The sequence below is a fragment of the Apteryx rowi genome, unplaced genomic scaffold (assembly GCF_003343035.1).
Source record: "Apteryx rowi isolate R43461 unplaced genomic scaffold, aptRow1 scaffold_163, whole genome shotgun sequence".
NCBI lineage: Eukaryota > Metazoa > Chordata > Aves > Apterygiformes > Apterygidae > Apteryx > Apteryx rowi.
This window is the reverse complement of record NW_020447897.1, coordinates 86,288-104,225: the sequence shown is the minus strand read 5'-3', so window position 1 is coordinate 104,225 and position 17,938 is coordinate 86,288.

The following is a 17,938-nucleotide window of genomic DNA, read 5'->3' as shown; positions in this document are numbered from 1 at the left end:
CCGCCGGGTCGGGGGCCCGGCTGGGCCCGGAGGTGCCACCGGGCGCCGGTTCACTGCCCTCTCGGCCGGCCAGGCTCCCAAATCCCTGCTTTCTTTCTTTTTTTCCCCCTTTGTAGACGGTCTCTACTTTTGCTGCCGCCCCGCTCCCTGGGGCTGCCGCTTCCTTGGGAGGGCGAGCGGCGCTGGGGTCGCGGCGCGAGCGGTCGCGCTCTTGCGTCGCGCCCGCTTCGCGGAGCCTGATTTTTCTGCTTTTTGGGGTGAGCCGCAGGTTGGCTCGGGCTCGGCGAGGAAGGAGCGGTGCGAACGCCTGGTTTCTGCGCGCGCGCGTGTGCCCGTGCGTGCGCCCTGCGAGTGAGAAATACGGAAAACACGGTGTGCGGGATAACGAGAGTTGGGTTATCCCTTGGCGGTGCCGTTGGCAGCGAAGCCGATTTTACGTGTAAACGTCTAGATCCGAATGTACCTGGGTGTTACTCGGGTGAGCTAGCTGGGTGTTAGTCAAATAATGCTTTGGGAAATAGCGTTATTGTTTGGTGTCTTTATGCTTTGTGTTCTAAGTGGAACCTCGAAAACGACTCCAAGCTTTGTAGAAGCAGAAATTCCCGTTTCTCTTAATCTGGTTTTGAAGTTGGCTGACAACCTTGCGGCTCTTCCAGAGTAAGACACAAATGCTGGATCGGAGTGATATTCATGCTGTAAACCCCTGCCTTAGGAACAGTAAGGCTTTTTTTTGGCGAAGCTGCTGTGATCCATGTACACACGTTGTGGATGTGGGCAGGCCGCGCCGTGTCTTGTTGGCACAGGAGAACCTGGAGATGCTCCGACAGTGCCTCGGCAGCCGTCTGGGGATGCGCGTTCCAGGCATCCTTTGGTTGGTTGGAGTCTGCTCAATTTAGCAGAACGTCCTAAGCAGTAGGAGCCGGGTGGGGAAGGGTGTGCGACTGCTCTGACCAAGGTGTAGTTTAAAACTGGGAGTTAGACCAACAGGGAGATCGTCTCCTCAGGGATGTGGAAGTAGTGATGGGGGGAGAAAAGAAGGGAGGCAATACCCTTGCACGCTCAACTTCTTTAGTTATTTCTCTTTTGGGGGCAAGCAGCGGAACTTCCCTGACCCTGGAGATTTCGTTCAGCTCGGCTTTGAAGGAAGTGAATGATCTGTGAGATTCCCCAGAAAGTCTTAATGCTTGCGGTTTAAAAGAAAAAAAACAAGTTCCTCCTTCTTCTGACAAGATTGGCTTGCTCTTGATGTATTTCAATCTAAGAATAAAAACTGCAAGCATTGAGGTGAAACCACACTAAAATTTTACTTCTATCCCATAGTCGGTTCAAATTTTCAAGACTTGCTTTCTTTATTCTTAAGTATGTTCCTTGTCAGTAGTGAGGCCTTTCTGTGCAACAGTGGATGTGCTTGATGCTAAGATGCAATGCGACTTTGCTGTTTGAGGTGCTACTGAGTGCATGTGACTTTGCTGCATTTAAATCCTAGACTGCGTCAGGTAACTCTGAATCCGTCTGGGGAACAAGTGCAAAGAATGTTTAAAAAAACCATTGTGGAAAAATATTTGGAACATTGATTGAAAGATGTAACTTATTTGCTGGTCTGGATTTAAAAGATAATCTAATTTGTGCTTGAAAGGAATTTATGCTTTTCTTTTCCCCATGTCCTTCTAACAGTACTTGAGGGAAAAATATCATAGTCATCATGAGTGATGATGCAAAGAAATGATAGGGATTTTTGCATACATGAAGAGAGCTTTTGCAGCTGGAAGATATATTTTGCGTTGACGATGTTCTCCCAGATTTGAGTCCAGAAGTTAAATCAGGTGGGAAATAACTTGCCACAGAAAGTGCTAAAGCAAGTAATCCAATACCAGGTTTTGCTTAGCACTCTTATATATCATCTGTGTCTTTGCCTGAGTCTGACTTGGTGATGGATGACAGAGGCAATGAAGAAGGTGTTGATAATCCATCATGTTCGAGAGTGGATGAGAACTGCAGCTTGTTCCTTGCAGGTTTCCATTTCAGATGATCTTTCATCTAATCCTGCTTAGTTTTAATATGTTTAAGTGTTCCTGAATCATCATCTAGACTAATACACTCTCTCTTATTTTTTTTTCGTTTGGGGACAAAATTTTTCATACTTTCTCTGGTAAGTTTCCCACAGACGATAATTCTTCCAGTATTGCATTAAGGCATGTTCTAAAAAGCCTTGTGTTCTTTTCTTGCAGGTATTTGGTGGACAGCTGCTAGACTAGTTAATTTTTCTGATAGACTAAGCACATTGAACTCTACGTCTTTCAATGTAAAACATTTTCTGAAGTACTGTACTTTAGTCTCATTTAACGGTCTTTTCTTTAAAACTTGGACAGAGTATTTCAGTAAGAAGTGACATCAGTATTTCATGGGCTTAAATTTACTTCTCTTTTCCTAACTGTCTTTTTTCTGTGATCTTTGCTCGCATTAGCTGTTCAACCCCCAGCCTCCCCTCCACCCCTTCCAATATGTTCAAGTTTTGGTTTCTTGCTTGAAACCAGTGTGTTCAGGTAACACTTTCCTTTTGCCTAGGGCTGGCCTGCAGTCCTAGTTTCTACATATAGAGGTTTCTATTAAAATGTAGTTGGGATGTAGAACATCTTATTCAGTAATGCATATCTCTGAGTGATTGCTCTGTCCTATTTCTGCTTTTTTCATCAAAAAAACCTTTTTTGTAGTGATTTTACTTTCATTTGAATGTTTTCATTAAATAATCTGGGATAACATTAGGCTTAGTATCCTGAGGTTTTCCACTTGAAATGACCCCATTAAGCAATGAATCTGCATTGACATTTGCTTTATAACAAGGAACCTGTTGTTGGTGTTCTTTTTTTTCTTTTTTTTTCTTTTTTTCCAACAAAGAGCATTTATTACCCAAGTGCAGACACTGTTCTTGAGCAGGAGAATGTGAACTGAAAACTTCACGTAGTCCCATGCAGGATGACACACAAGGTTTTTGGTTCACATTCTCCTCCTGGAAGTTTTTAACAGATGTTTCTGGTGACTTTTTGGCTGTTCTGAATTCCAACCCCAAGGATAAGTAATTTTCCTGAGTTGTCTCCCGTGCCTTCTCTTCTGGGCAAGCTCCCTGCGGCTTGTCTGTTTTCTCTTCTTCTGTTACCTCTTCGGTTACATGCTCTTTATAGCTCATCCATACTGCTGTTTTTTCTACTTACTATGCTGTCATAAACCTGGTTCTTTTCCCGATTTGGAGCTGCCCTTAGGTGGCGGCTTCTTTCTGTCTCCTCTTTGAATCAGATTGTCCCTGGATGACCCTTGCTTTCTGGTTATGTCACGTCCTCCTTCCTATGTTGCTTCTAACATGCGTTTCATCACCTCAAAGCCTTCCTTCCAGCCACTTGTTGCTCACTAGGTCTTTCCTGAGCTGGCTCACACAGTCTGTGACTGCTCACATAAATCCCTTTGGCAGCCCTGCTCCCCTTGCAACACCTATAGAAACCAGGTGATTCAGCTGTCTTCATGTTTTTACGTTGACTCAAGCCACATCAGCTGCAGTGGGGAGAGGGTAGGATGCATGTCTCATATATGGGCCTTTCTAAATGATATAACACGTTCTCATCGCCTTTTGTCCCTTTTTCTCACTCGTTTAATGGTGCCTTTCAGTTTTGAGAGAAGGATGTTATGGAGCACTCCCAAGCAGAAAGCAAAAGTTAATCTTTGGATATCCAATGTGATAAGGAACTCACTGGAAGTATAGATACTTCTTTTTTTCTAAAGAGTGCTGTCACAATACTCTTCCTTTTAAGCCATACTGTTGCCTACTGATGTTTCACTTGCAAAGTCCCATCAAGTTTATTACTCACTGGACCACAGTCAACCTGTAATTTCCCTTCCTGTTTTTATTTAAGTGTTTTTTTTTCTCTTGACTCTGGAGGAGTGTGCATGCATGTGTCTTGATATATATATATCAAGAAGAGCATGTACGTTTGTAATTTTATGTATGTATTTGTTGCTTTTTCCCTATTTAAAATGGAGCATAAGCAGTTTACTTGGATGTATGTTCAGGATTATAAGTACACTGCACTGATACTGCTCACCTGCCTGACTTCTTTTTAAATACCACTTGTATAATATTGTCATGCCACTTGCTATGTAAAAATAACATTGTTTAACATCTCAAGCAACTAAAAGTGAGAAAAATGTGACTGGAGTTGACCACAATCAGTTCTCTGGAGGTTTTCCATGCAGTGAGTTGTTAGAGACATTCTGGTTATTTTTCAGAACAGAAGTGCTTGGTGATGCTGAATGATTTACACTTCTACTGTTAAAATACAGGCAGTGTATTGTTACATAGGCTAGCGTTAGATTACAGTAATTAGGAAATGGGACTTCCAGCTGAAGCGTAAGAATCTGTAGAAAAAACCTCTATTCCTCACTGCACTTCTTTTTCAGAATGTGTCATGTTTTAATGTCTTGGTTTGYTGTGATGTAATTCAGGAAATGACTCGGTCCTTTTTCGACAGTACTTTCTCTGCAGTGTGTGGAGATAAGAATTGGTGTACCTTGTTAACCAGCGAGCTTAAGAGTATTCTGTTAACCAATTTTTTAAATGTTTTGCAGGAAAATATTTCTGCAGTACTGAAATCATTGCATGATTTCAAAAGAAGGTAGAAGAATGCTAGGAAATTGCTAAGATTCCTTCAAGTATGAGGGGACATGAGGGAAGGATCTGAATATAAGGTGAAAATGCTAATCCCGTTTGAGACTGTGGAGGTTCTGTTTTCAGAATGAAAAATGCCTTTTGTGAGATAGGTTTTATTTTTTTATTTTATCCCCCCCCCCAAATCACTTAAGATGCCAGAGTAAATGTAAATCGTTGCAAATACAAATTTCCCTGAGGAGCTGGTTATGGCAAGCAATCCTGGACTGTATCCATTGTATAAAGAAGGCGTTAAACTTAAGACAAAGGTGTGGCTAAGCAGCTCAATTTAAGGAAAACACCTTTGTAAAACTCRTAAAGCATGGTTGATACAGGTGTTTGGAAAAGGTGTTTTTAAACTTCCTGGATATTCACAAATACTCAGAGAATTTAAAACTCTTTAAGATGCTTCTGCAAGTTGATGCACGATATATAGATGGCCTCAGAGGTCACTGCATGCAGCTGTGGACTAGACTATTGAGATGACTGGGCCTGGCTTGTATGCACGTGGGCTGTGCACCACGTATCTACGTCTATTTCTGCAGTACTGTCATTGATGGTAGTGACAGCTCTTCAAAAAAGCTGTTGCAACACTTTCTTTCAGAATAATCTTTTGCAGACAAAAGAGCTTCAGGGACCAAGGCAAATTTTCCTATCAGCAGGAAAATAGATGTCAGCTGTGCTCGGACTCCAGCGGACTCTTGGGGTCGTTGCTTGTGTGCGTATCCCAGTAAACTGAAAATTACAAGATGTACTTTATTCTTCTAGTTCTGCAGCTTCCCCTGCTCCGTAGATGTAGGGGAATGCCAAGAAGGTAAGGTATTGTTGGGAAGGAACAGTTAAACAAAGGGCTTTTCTTTTCGGTATTGCTTGGAAGGAGAGACGCTGGTGAGAGACTTCGGTCCGCCCGGGCTGTGCTGGGCCACAGCAGCCTGGCGCTGATCTTGTGCCAGCAAAAATTACTGCGAGCACCCTCGAAATAAGGGTGGAGGAGAGCGCGGTGCTGCTCTCTGCTTGCTTCCCGTCCCGTTACGGGACTTGAGAAAATGGCACTCCTGATTACGAGCAATGCTCCAGCGCTCTGGATGGTGGGGGGATTCAGCTGTGCAAACGGGGGGTGTCGAGCGAGAAACGGAGTGCGAGACCAGGACGAAGAGGCGTGAAGGCAGAGACGCAGGCTCAAAAGAAAGTGAAATGTTGAAGGCAGTGTTGAGGGACAGGGAGGATGCTGTTTGTGTGATCATTCAGAGGAGATAGGCTGTCAGTCCTCGCTTTGCAAACCACACAGATAGATAGCGCTTAACACCAGAATTTCATGAGTTTTGGGAGATGAACTTTTGACTTGAAACAGAGCATCTCCTGCTCTTATGCTTTTTTGTTGTTGKKGGGGGGTTTTTTGTTGTTTTTTTTTGTGGAGAAGTCTTTCCTATGTGCACAAAAACAAATGAAACAATTCCTGTTTTGGTCTCTGTGCCATCGACTTGCATAACTGTAGCTTCTGTTCTTAATGTTGATAAAAAGAAGTTAACCAGTGCCTCATACGCCCAATTTTAGCTGAGAATATCAGCCTTGCCCAGCCAAATCCTTTTTCAGAAACAGGCTAGAGTATAAGAGAAAGATCCTATAAGGTTAAAAAGATCCCTTAATACAGTTAAGTACCATCATATTTGTGCTGGTTTTCACCTCTCTTATTCTATTCCTGTTATCTTCTCTTTGCTCCAAAATATCTCCTGTTTTGGCAAGTGTCTTGACATTTGTTGAAACTATTTTATTTTTCATTCAGGAATTTTTCTTCAGTAGGATTAAATAGATTATCTGAAAAATAATCTATTCCAGACTGGGGAGCAGTCTGGAAAGACAATGAAGATATCCTATGCTTATTCAATACTTTTGCTCAAATGCAACTTTTTTTGTTTTTAAATACTGTCTCATGGGAAGTCTTAATAACCCTTCAGCATGCTTTGGTAATTCATATGTATAAATTAATAGATGATTATGTTACATAATAAATTAAGAGCAAATGCTATAGTGTGTACAAGAACTTGCCTTGCCAGTCTGATCCAGGAAAAAATAAAAACAAACAAAAAAACCCTTGATATGTTTTGGCCCCTCTTCAGGAATGATTTGTAATTTTATAGGGGTTGATTTTTGAATGTTATTGGCCTGTGAACTGAGCTTTTGCACTTGAAAGATGTGGTGTACTCATAAATGGCACATATAATAACCTTTGGTATTGCAGGCTTCTGTTCTGCAGAAATATGTATATGAATTATGAATAGTCTTATTCATTTGAAAGGGACTGTTCCTTAAATTCAAGATAAGGATAGGCCTGAGCCTTATCAGTGACTCAAGCTTCAATGATAATTGAAATGCCTGCTCTTTCTGGACAGGAATCTTTTAAAATACTTGAAATTTGTATTAATAAAATTAAGAATGCTGATTCGAAGAAAGTGGCATGAAGATTAAACCCTTCAGCCTGGAAACCTTTCTCTGAATAGTGCCTTGTGAATGTTTTCTTTTCTCTTCTGATTCACTGCTGTACAAATAATTTACCTTTTATTTCCTGGCCATGTTAACACCCATGCAGCAACAGCGTTAAAGAAAATACTGAACATACGTACAGAGCTGGCATAAGAGTCTGTTTCTCTGGCAATCTTTTTACTCTTCTTTCTAGCTCCATTTTTCACCCCAATCCCATAGTTTCGTACACATCTGTCTGTGATGCGGTTTGGAAATGGAGCCATAGAGGAAGAAGAGGTAAAGGTTGCCATGGCGACTTCTCTTTTTTCCCCCCTCCTTTGTTTTGTTTCATGGTGATAAGGAGTATTGAGGTACCCTAGTAAAGTTATCCAAGTTAAGAGAGGAAGCATGCATATCTTAAGTGATATTAATAATCTGGCACAGATTTTTAATGCTGCCCAGTGTTTCTTTTAAAATTCTAATTGCACAGTGGAGGTAGATAGATGTTATTATAGGTAAGGTTTCCAGTGTTTTTTATTCTAGTCTTTTCACATTTTATTTTCACATTACGTTTTTACGTGCTGTACTCACCTTTTAGCTGGGAAGAGGAAAGTGTAAGGCAGTGAAATTCCTAGGGAATAAGCCTCCTGCATACCTGTTAYATCACTCAGTGGAGGAGATTTGTTTTATGTAAAGTGCTGCCTTTTTTTCCCCATGGTCGTTTGAAGACTTTCATGTCTTCTGGAAGAAATTCTTGTTTTCCCCTCCTGTACTGAACAAATTCATTCAGACTCTGTCTGCACAGGYACACGTTTGCTGTATGTTGTGTGCCCCCAGTGATATGCCCTGTAGATATAGAACAACGTTAAGGTTATTTTGAAGACAGTAACGTTCAGAATGTCTCTAAATTTTTTTCAATTTGAGAGATCCAACATTGAAGTTTTCTGCCACAGTGCCTCCATGGCTTATGGAAGTCCTGCTACATCTTAAATTCTGTTCTGTTTTACCCTGCTTCTGTAATTTAACTCAAATTCTTTGTAAAGCCTCAAGAAATGCTATTGTTATTTCCTTATTGTAGGTGGAGTGATGCTTTGGCCTGAGTGTGTCTAAAATTGCAGAGCTGTTCACAGGACTGTTTTTTTGTAGGAGACCTCTGTGTCATCCACCTGCATTTTTAGAAACTAGCTATAGAAGTACGACATTGACGTTGTGGTGTGTCGCAGCTACATGTGCTATACTGGGCAACCAGGGACTGGATATGAGGACTAGAAGCTTATAGTACTTAAGTTGGTTCCCTAAGTATGGTGAAGTGTGAGTTGCAAGGCCACTTGCAGCAACTGTCAAATCATTTCAGGGAAATTTCCTTGTAATTGAGGGCTGGGGTTGGACTGCCTATTATTTTTTGCTCTATTGTTCTATTTTGAATACTGTAAGCTAAAGCTCTTTGTTTTGAGCAGTAATTGCGAGTCAGCTGAAGAATGGTGGTAAACAATTGACAAAGTGTCTTTTTGTAAAGCATCACCGAAAGCTCTGGATTGGAGAAGCTATTGCAGGCAGCAGTAGGGTGCTAAGTACCGTGTCTTTAATATTCATGATACTGATGTACAAGTCCCACAAAAGACAGTTCTGTGTTCTGGCTGAGTCCTCTTTCTTAACCCCCTCTTTTAAACCATTACACATCTAGACAGTTTCTCTGCCTCTGGCTTCCCACCTTGCTTACAGGTGCTGCAAAGCTGACACTCCTATGTTGCAGTCCCTGTTTTTTATCTAAGGTTCAGCTGATTACTTGGACAATCTGCAGTAGAAGACAAGAAGCTCCAGCTTCAGACAAAGTCAGGAGAAAGACCAATAATTAATTGCTSTTCAGGAGGCTTGTCGGTAGCGGGTGGCTTCTGACTTTCTTCCCACCCCCCTTGCATTTTGCTGAGATTCAACTTGGGTTTCACTGGAAGGACTCTGCTCTCCCTTCTGAGGGTGTTAGGAGCTAGACTCCCCCAGGTATTAGACTTTTGGGGATTCTGACAAGTGGTGATCTATAGGATGAGGACATGCTCTCAACATTGAGCATGGTGACCATATCACCATATTGGAGTCCAAATACATCCTGAAAGGTCTTAGCCCAATGTGTATTTACTCTGGGAAGCTGTGTGGCAAGGAATTTTGGGGGGAAGCCATGCCATTTATGAAAAAATATTGTCCCAGTAGCTCTCAGAAAATGTGTCTGCTCAATCTGAATGATAAATAATCCAGATTGAATTGGTTGGGTGAATCTTGTTAGCAGTACACAGAACTGTAATTCTCCATGACCTTAGTGCTGTAACCAGTAGAGAGAGCGGAGCTATTTTGCTGCAGGTGTAGCAAGGGTGATTAGACCTTCTTCTGTCGGGCTTCAAGCTGGTTGATCCTTTCTGTCAATGTAAAGGTGGTAATCTGGAAGACCTGGCAAAATGCCAGGGCTCTGTCACTTGGGCTGGCATCTGGTTTATGCAGGCAACCTTCATCCTCTAGCCTGTATGAAAGAGAAAGTGAAGTGCTCAGTTGATTCCCCTCAAATAGACAGATTTATATGGTTCAGAGCTGATTTCTGTTCAGGGTTCTTGTCTTCAGCACCACTGAGCACCAGTGCCAGCGTCCTAAGATTGGGAGGCTGTGATTCCTCATTGCTGGACTGGAGAATCACAGCCATCCCAGTGGTCTGTTGCTGTTGCGTAGTGGATGCGCTGTGTTGTCACAGAGGAAAACGAAATCACTGGACAGAGGGGAAAACCGCTGTCTCTCCAGGCTCCCTGTGCAACTGCACATTGTGAATGGGATGCTTCTTTCTCTGGAACATGTTCTTTGGGAAGCGGTCAGGAAGCAAGTTGTTAAGTTGTCTTCTGACGTCTTAGCCCTCTTGGAAATTTCTGATTCTCCAACAGCAAGGCAGTGCCTAGTGCCAGGGCAGAGTTGTCCTATCTTTGACCCTAGTGCTCAAGGAAGAGGAATGTATTGGTGCTTCCTGGATGCGAGCTGAGCATCAGTCATCCTCCATGTGTCTGAAGAAACAGAAGTTCATGATGCCAGGGACTTGTTCTATGCTGAAACCKTAAGACTTTGAAATTCCGTGCCCACCCTCATTTCAGAGGTGGGAAGCCTGACCCGCCTTTTGCTAAGGGAGAGAAGGTCAAGTCTAGGCAGAACTCTCTTTTCTCTTTTGATCTAAGCCTGTATTCGCCCTCCCTTCCTCCTGAAAAAGCATTTTGTTTCATTACTGGCTGTCTTGCATGCAGCATGGAAGGAGAGGGAACCTCAGTGTGCTGACTGGAGAGGGTGGACCACTTTGTCCTTCTATAGGCTCAGCCGATGGGGCGTCTTCGTTTTCTTCTGGCTATGGTCACAACCTAGAAAATAGAAAACCCTCTTGACCAAATGGAGGTGGTGGTTTTTGCTGCAGTAGTAGAGCTTGCTTGTGCTTTTGCGTTTGTTTCTGGGAGTATGAAGCCTTTGTGGTACTGAACACGTAGTGTAGGTGGTTTTGTCCTCTCTCCAGCTGTAGATGTTCTAACTCAGCCTGCTTACCAGGGTTTGGAAAACCTGATGTGGGTTATGCTGGGAGCAGGAGGACGCTGAGGGTGTTGTTCTGACACGTGAAGATATGTTAGTTCATTTGTTAGTGCTGGGGTTATTGTCTTCCAGGGAAGACTGAGCAGCAAGATAGTTTGTTGTTATACTTTGGAATATTTAGAGCCTTAATAATGAGAGAGAGAGTTTCTTAGAATAGCCCAGGGGCTTTGAAAGGCTTTTACAATTCAAGCAAACCTACTCTAACCAAATCAGCACTTTTATTATTGATTGTTTAAGTATATCCTTGAACTCTTTTGACTGCTTTGCTCTTCAGTAGCTTGTCTTGTTCTCACGTGACCTGTTGCTATGGTTTTTCCTAACATACACATGAACAGAGATGCCAATCTTCTGCCTCAAAATTACAGAGCTCAAGTGTTACAAAACCATTTCTTTTGGATATCTGTCCATTTATATGTGTGTGTGTGTATATATGTGTATATATTTATATTATATATATATATATAAACATACAGAGAGAGAGAGCACTCTCTTGTAGACAATTCTGGAAGTAAAAAATACCATGCAAGCCCTACTGTGCAGGACTGTATTTTGAGCAAATGGGGCATGTGCTTCTGTCTCCAGCAGAGATGGCTGTGACTGGTTATTTGATAAAACAGGAGAATCCCAGAGAAAGAARGAAAACTTGGTATGTACAAGTAAAATATTCTCAGTAAGTATTGGGAAAACCTGAAAAGGCTTGTGATTTCTTTTGGATTTTGGAAGGAAAAACTCTGGAAGAGATTTTGTGTTGTCTTTGCTTTCAGCCTCTTGCCATCCACGACATGGTCTAATTGAACAGTAAGACGAGCAAAGGCCCAGGGTTTCTCATTACAGTGAGAGAGGGGGTGTTTTTAATGTCTAAATTCTTAAAGCTTTCAGAGGTTGTCCCTTCCTATCTTGTAGCTGTTTGAAGTGTTCTGGAGAGGCCAAATCATCTAATGGACTGCTTTTCTACTGCCTGTGGTATGAACAGCAACAGGCAAGAGCTAGTCTCTAAGGACCACCTCTTGGAGCTCTGTGAGTAGACGTAATAGAGCTCTTTCTAGACTTGGAAGCTTCTACAGGATTTTTTTTTTCTTCTAGATGTTAAATGTGACATCTAAATGTTAATAACCTAGATCACCCTAGTTTGCTGTGTTGGTATTTTAGGGGGAGTGCTAGCTATGTACTTCTCAGCAAGTTTCGTTGAAAAGCTGGTGAAGTATCGCATATTAGAATTTCTTTTGTTCACAGAATGCATTCTTTTCTGTACAAGACTGCAGTATGTTGAGGCGAAGATAATTTGACCTTCAAGACTGCTTGCTTCCTTTGTAACTTCAGAGGTGAGCTGGCCCACTTAGCAGGCATTGCACAACAGACTTCTAACTTTATCCTAAGCTGTGTTTTGTCTGAGAGAGTACACCAGTATACTGTACAGGTCTTCACATGTTTCTGCTGAACTGGGAAATAAGCTGGCAAGGTCTACAACTGCACACAGCCTACCTCTCTGAATGAATAGTCACAGTATTCAGACTGGGCTGTGGTCACAGTCCTAAACAAAAAAACTAAATGTGTGGCAAGCTGTTATAATGAAAGAGGAGCTCAAAGCTGTATGACAAATGCAAAAGTTAATCCCACAAACATCCAATGAAAAGAGAATGTTGCTTTTAAGTTACCCATGAAAATTGCCTCTCATCCATCAGTCTGAATACTCTAATCTGCATAAGGTTATCTAATAACAATGTGTCTTTTATTAATGTGAAAACAAACTTGAGTTGTTGTTTTTTTATATATCTTTTTCTCCAACCTCTGACTACTTAGCCTCTGGACATTTCCTCAAAGCTATTGTCTTCTACTCAGTGGATCTCTGCAGTGCACACAAGGATGGTCCTATTGAGTAAAGTAGCCTGTTTGCAGGACAGTGGACAACTTAAGAAATGAGCTGAAAAGGCTTCTAAATAGCAGAAGCGCTATACCTATAAGACCACATTCTTGTTTGTGTCAGTGAAACATAAGCATTTAAGTAGCAGGAACACGCTATAAAGGAGCAGGGAGGGAGGAGGGAAATAACCTACCTACTTTTGACCAAAGTAAAAATTTGTTTTGATTGAATTAGACTGACTTGGCCTGGGTTGTCTTGGTGTTAATATTTCTTTTACTCCAACTGGCTGATTGTTTGGGAAGTAGAGACTGTTGGCGTTGACTTGCATAACACCCTAAAAACTTTGGTTTACTTAGTGGCTTACCTGGTTTCTTGTTTGCTTTGCTTAGTCCATCTATAGGCAGTTGACCTTCCTTCTTCTGGCTTTTTGAGTACGTTGCAGTAGCTACACCTTCTGCACTGAACACCCTTGTCATTGTATGTGTTATTAAACTGGTTTGAGCAAGCCAACGTTTTTTAGTTTTTTTGAGATACCTCCTTTTTTCTTTTTCCTTCTTGGTGTGTGAGGAGAGAGGTAAGAATAACGTATTTCTAACCACCTGAAAGATCAGATAAGCTTTGCTACCTTCTGTGTCTTCTGCTGTTGGTAAGTGCCAAGAATAAACCTCTTTGAACTGATGAAATAACCACCACCTTGCCTTGCTAAGTTATCTAACTGCARAACTGTCTATGAAGAGAAAGAAAAATAAGCAATTCTTAATGGCTGTAGGTTATAGCCAAGAAAACATGGACGTAAGTTCTAGTAAGAGAGATTCAGTTTGGACATCAAGCACCAAGCACCATGCTYTTACCTGTAAGGACTGAAAAGGGTTTGGAGGAATTTGCCTTGAGAGACTGTTGATTGTCTGTCCTCGGTGCTTTTTGGTGGCAGGTCTGACTGACACTTGTCAGGAACACGTGATTAGCTGAACTCTTCAAATTGCTTCTTGCCCAGTCTTATGTGAAAATTAATATGCTACCTAYGTATTTTCATTACAGTTAACTCTGGAACATACTGAGTTTCATGCCCAAAATAGGAAATGTTTCTGTAAAAATGATTTTGACAGTGCACGTATGTGGCATAGAAATAACACTCTGCCTAAACTACAATATGCCTGTTTGAAATCCACTGAAGCAGAGTTGTTGCTACCCTTGTACCTTTCTGCGTGGGTTGAGTTTTTGATTTGCAAATGCAAGAAGAAATGGGTTTGAATCCTAAAGCTTTCCTCCTTCTTTGGGTTCAGGAATGTCTTCATCTCTTCACCGTGTAAATCGTATGAGATCTCTGAATTCTCTCAATGATTCATTTTGATAAATCCAGTGATTTTTCTGTTAATTGCTGAATTTGTAGCATTCTCAGGGTTGATGTCTACAGTAGGAGAGCATTTCATAATTCTGAAGGACTTTTGATGGTTCTGTCTCTGGGGAGAGGAAATGCCTTTACTTACCAAAGAGGTTACAATAGGTTGCAATAATAGCTTGGTATAGCATAGGCAAATTTAAATACTTCCTCGCATTCTGGACTGTTGATGCCTTATTTAAGTTGGTAATGTARAAAACAGAAGTTTGTATTAATTGTGTCTGTCTGAGAAATATTTATGTTGCTAGGAGTAGTGATAGATTATCTCTTCTCACCAGTAGGCTTGACAGAAAGCTTGGAAATGCTTTTGGGGGTGTACTTTAATTCATTCTTCCATCTTGATAAGAATGAGATGTATATTATGTGCCCAAATTTATGAGCTAGCGTGTTGGCTTGAAGTACAAAAATCTTAGCTTGTGTAAATTGTTGTGCTTTAGTGAGTCTGAAGGAGTCAGGCTGATTTACAGCATGTGAAAGTCTGACCTTAAGTCTTCTGTAGTTAGACATTCTTTCTCTGAAAGCCTCTTAACATTAATGCTCTGTACTAGAGTTACTGAAAATGAAAGTTGTTGAAGGAATGGAAAAACTCACCCTGCTGTAAAAATAACCTCCTTTGGAGTAAATGACATTAGTGATTATTCTTTCTGTAGTACCTCTTGCGTTTAACATGTAGTGACATTTGCTATGTAGCACAAGACTTGAAGCTGAACTGCGTATCCTTTGCGCTACTCTAAGATTGCTGCTGAAATTGAAGGCTCGCTCTCCTCACCACGGGAGCTGCTCTGTAGTGCTGGGCATATGGTAGCATACAAGGAAGATGCCTATACCATCAGCTAAAGCTGACAGGGAGTAGATACTCTGCCTAATCCCGACAATTCACTGAAGAAACAGCAACAGAATAATATTCCTCCTTTTGTGGAGGAATGTGTTTTGCTCCTTGCAAGTTGCTGGGCTTTGTTCAGATGGAAAAAGAAAAATCTGACTATAGATGGATTATATCTGGTGTATAAAATGCAATAATTATTTGAAGGTTGTCATGTAAAAAAGAGAATCTCAGATTGTGGGGATATTACGAGAAAGAGTGGAAGCTGCAATAAAGCTAGAGGTGGGGAGAACATAATTCTACTATCTGCTTCTAATCCAGGAAGCTATTTCTAAATGTGTTGGGTTTTTGACATGGATGCATTAAACTTTAAGACTAAAACAGGTGTGACTACAGAGGCACATTCCAGTTCAGGAAGGAAGCAGTAAAGTTGTGCTTTATGTGTCTGTTGAGGGCTTTGCCTTGTGTTTCTCCAACCACATTGTTTTCTTTTCTTTTAAAGATGTCCTTTTAAAGATGACATTTGTCTGGATAAGTATCATCTATAACGCTTGCACTAGGTGTTTTTTCAACACCTGTTGTTGGATAAAAGCTGCCCAAAATTTAGTCAAGTAGAAGGTTTATTTATTTATTTATATTTATTTTTTAATATGATTTCTGTGCATTCAAGAAAATGTTGACAACATTCCCTGGTCACCTGAAGGATGGTCCAGTTTCAGGTAAGTTCTTGGTCACAACCACAGCCTTTTTCTTATCTTCTTTTTTTTGAGTATCTTACTGGAAGAAGGATGTAACCAAGGGTGCTATGTAGAGAAAGGATCTCTCCCTAATGGAAAGTTTACATTCACTGTGTGTGAAATGGTAAAATAAAACCATATTGGCTACAGGCCTGAATTTGGGTAGCAGATAAAAGCAATGAAGGGAGGAAATGAACTGAAACAAGGTTGTAGGTGGATTCTTGGCAAGGATCTTTTATTAGGGCTTATGCTACTCAACTTACTCTTAAACAGCCCCCTCCCCCTCAAAAAGGTGAGTAATGAGAGTTTCCAGTGTTTCTAAGCTATTCGAGATACTAAATTGGACACCAACTGCTGAAGGTTCCTCAGGAGCCTGAGGAATCTTCTGAGATTCAGAAGAATCTTTATTCAGAGTGATTTTATTTTAGTTTACCATTTCATTGCTCAGGGTCGATGAATACAAATCGATGTGTATGAGGGGGGAAAAACAATCTTACAAATTGGTGGGCTTTCAACCAGCTTTTACCAATCAGGCAAGAAACTAAGTTATAGTAGGTCTGAGAAAGCACAGGCCCAGTGCTTAAGTATTAAAAATGGCAAATTGAATGTTAGAATTTTTTAGGAAAGGAATGGGAGAGGAAGGGGCGCAAAAGCCATCACTGTGCCGCTGCATAAATTCCCAGGGTGCACATGTGTGCACATGTATGCAGTGGCCAAGCTACAGAACTGCTGACACTTAGGTCCTTACAACATCCAGCATCAGATCTTCAAAAGGCCCTCACTTTTTTGTTTTGTTTTTTTGCCTTTTTTGATAGAACACGGTGTGTTATAAAGCAGATCTTAGGTAATTCTTTCATGTAATCTACATAAACGTCACAGTTTTTTTCCATGGAGAGTTATAGATGGTTTTCATTTATGTAATACTCCTAGATATGACAAACAATCCTGTCCTGTAAGCTCTCTGAGACAGGGATTTCTTCCAAGCCCTTGAATTTAACAAGATGCCTCGGAGAATTATTACTCTTCTTTTAGTTTTATTTATATCCCCATTAATGAGCTGAGTATGTTCTGTAATATGTTGCCCTTAAAATTTTCATTTCTGGGAAAAATTAGCGTACACTGATTGCTGGGAAAACTATTGTATTACTGATGTGACTGAGCTATTTGTTTTAAAAACAAGAATAATAAAGTTAACTAACTAGGTTATTCAGTAATCTATAACATTTGTTAGAAGATTAGAGGAAAATTTGGTGGCAGCTTGCTGAAAGTTATGGTTTTTGCAGGTGAGCAGAATGCARTTTAGTTATGGCACTCACAAATGTGCAGCATGCAGTTAAATTAATATTTGATAAATCATTCAAGCAGGTTAAGGAGTAGTGTTGTTGTCACTTCACGTTGGGAGATTAAGTTTTCCCAGTTGCTGGGTCTGTGACAAGCTGCTGGCCAAGACTTGGTGTTGTTTCTTGGGAATTAGTGAAACTTGCTGTGGGTCTCCTGTGGGTACCAGTGCACCTAAGGTGTGAATTGAGAGAGTTCTCTGCTACAGAAACTTGCCCCAGTCTTCAGGTGCAGGAGGTTGCACTTTGAGAGTCCTCAGTTTGACCTGTTGCAATGAGAAGGGTGTTGCCCCCCGTATTAATACCAGATCACCTCCTCCAAAACCATGGGTTATCCTACCCTGGAGCAAAGAAAGCAAGAAGTAATTGTTGGAAGAAGTGACTTCTTGCCGCTTGTGATACTGGTGCATGTTAATTGGGGTGTAGCAACTTGAGGCAGAGTGGAAGAGGTGCTGTTAGGGCAAATCTGGTCAGGGAAATGTTTACTAAGTCTGGGTTCAGGAAACCATTTGAATAYGTGTTCGGAAGAAGAATTTCAGTTTTTCTTGCAGATGCTTTCAGTAGGCTCAAACATCAGGGTGCCTACTGAAATGAAAGAAATGCCCTAGGGTTAAGAGCATACGTGTGAATAGGTCCGTAGTAATTCTTTCGTTAAATAGGTCACATCAAGGAGAAGATGAAATCCAATTTGGTCTTTCTATTAACTTTTCTTGATCCTCTTGGAGAGCAAACTTGGTAGCTATAATTTTAAGAGTTTAGCAAATGAAAAAATGAATGTATAAATTAAATTGATGATATGTCTCATCCCTGATGTGGACAGAGAGGAAATACAGAAGTGCTTTTGTGGTGCCTGCTGGCCATCTGTTGTCTTGCTGCGCATTGGGAATATCTGTTTTTTCACAAGACTGGAGTCATTATTAATTATTGGGGGGCACAAGGGAAAGTTGTCAAATGTGGTTGCTGTACACCTGAATGTACAGTTATGGCTCAGAGAGACCATATCAAATCCCCGAACCTGCCAATAA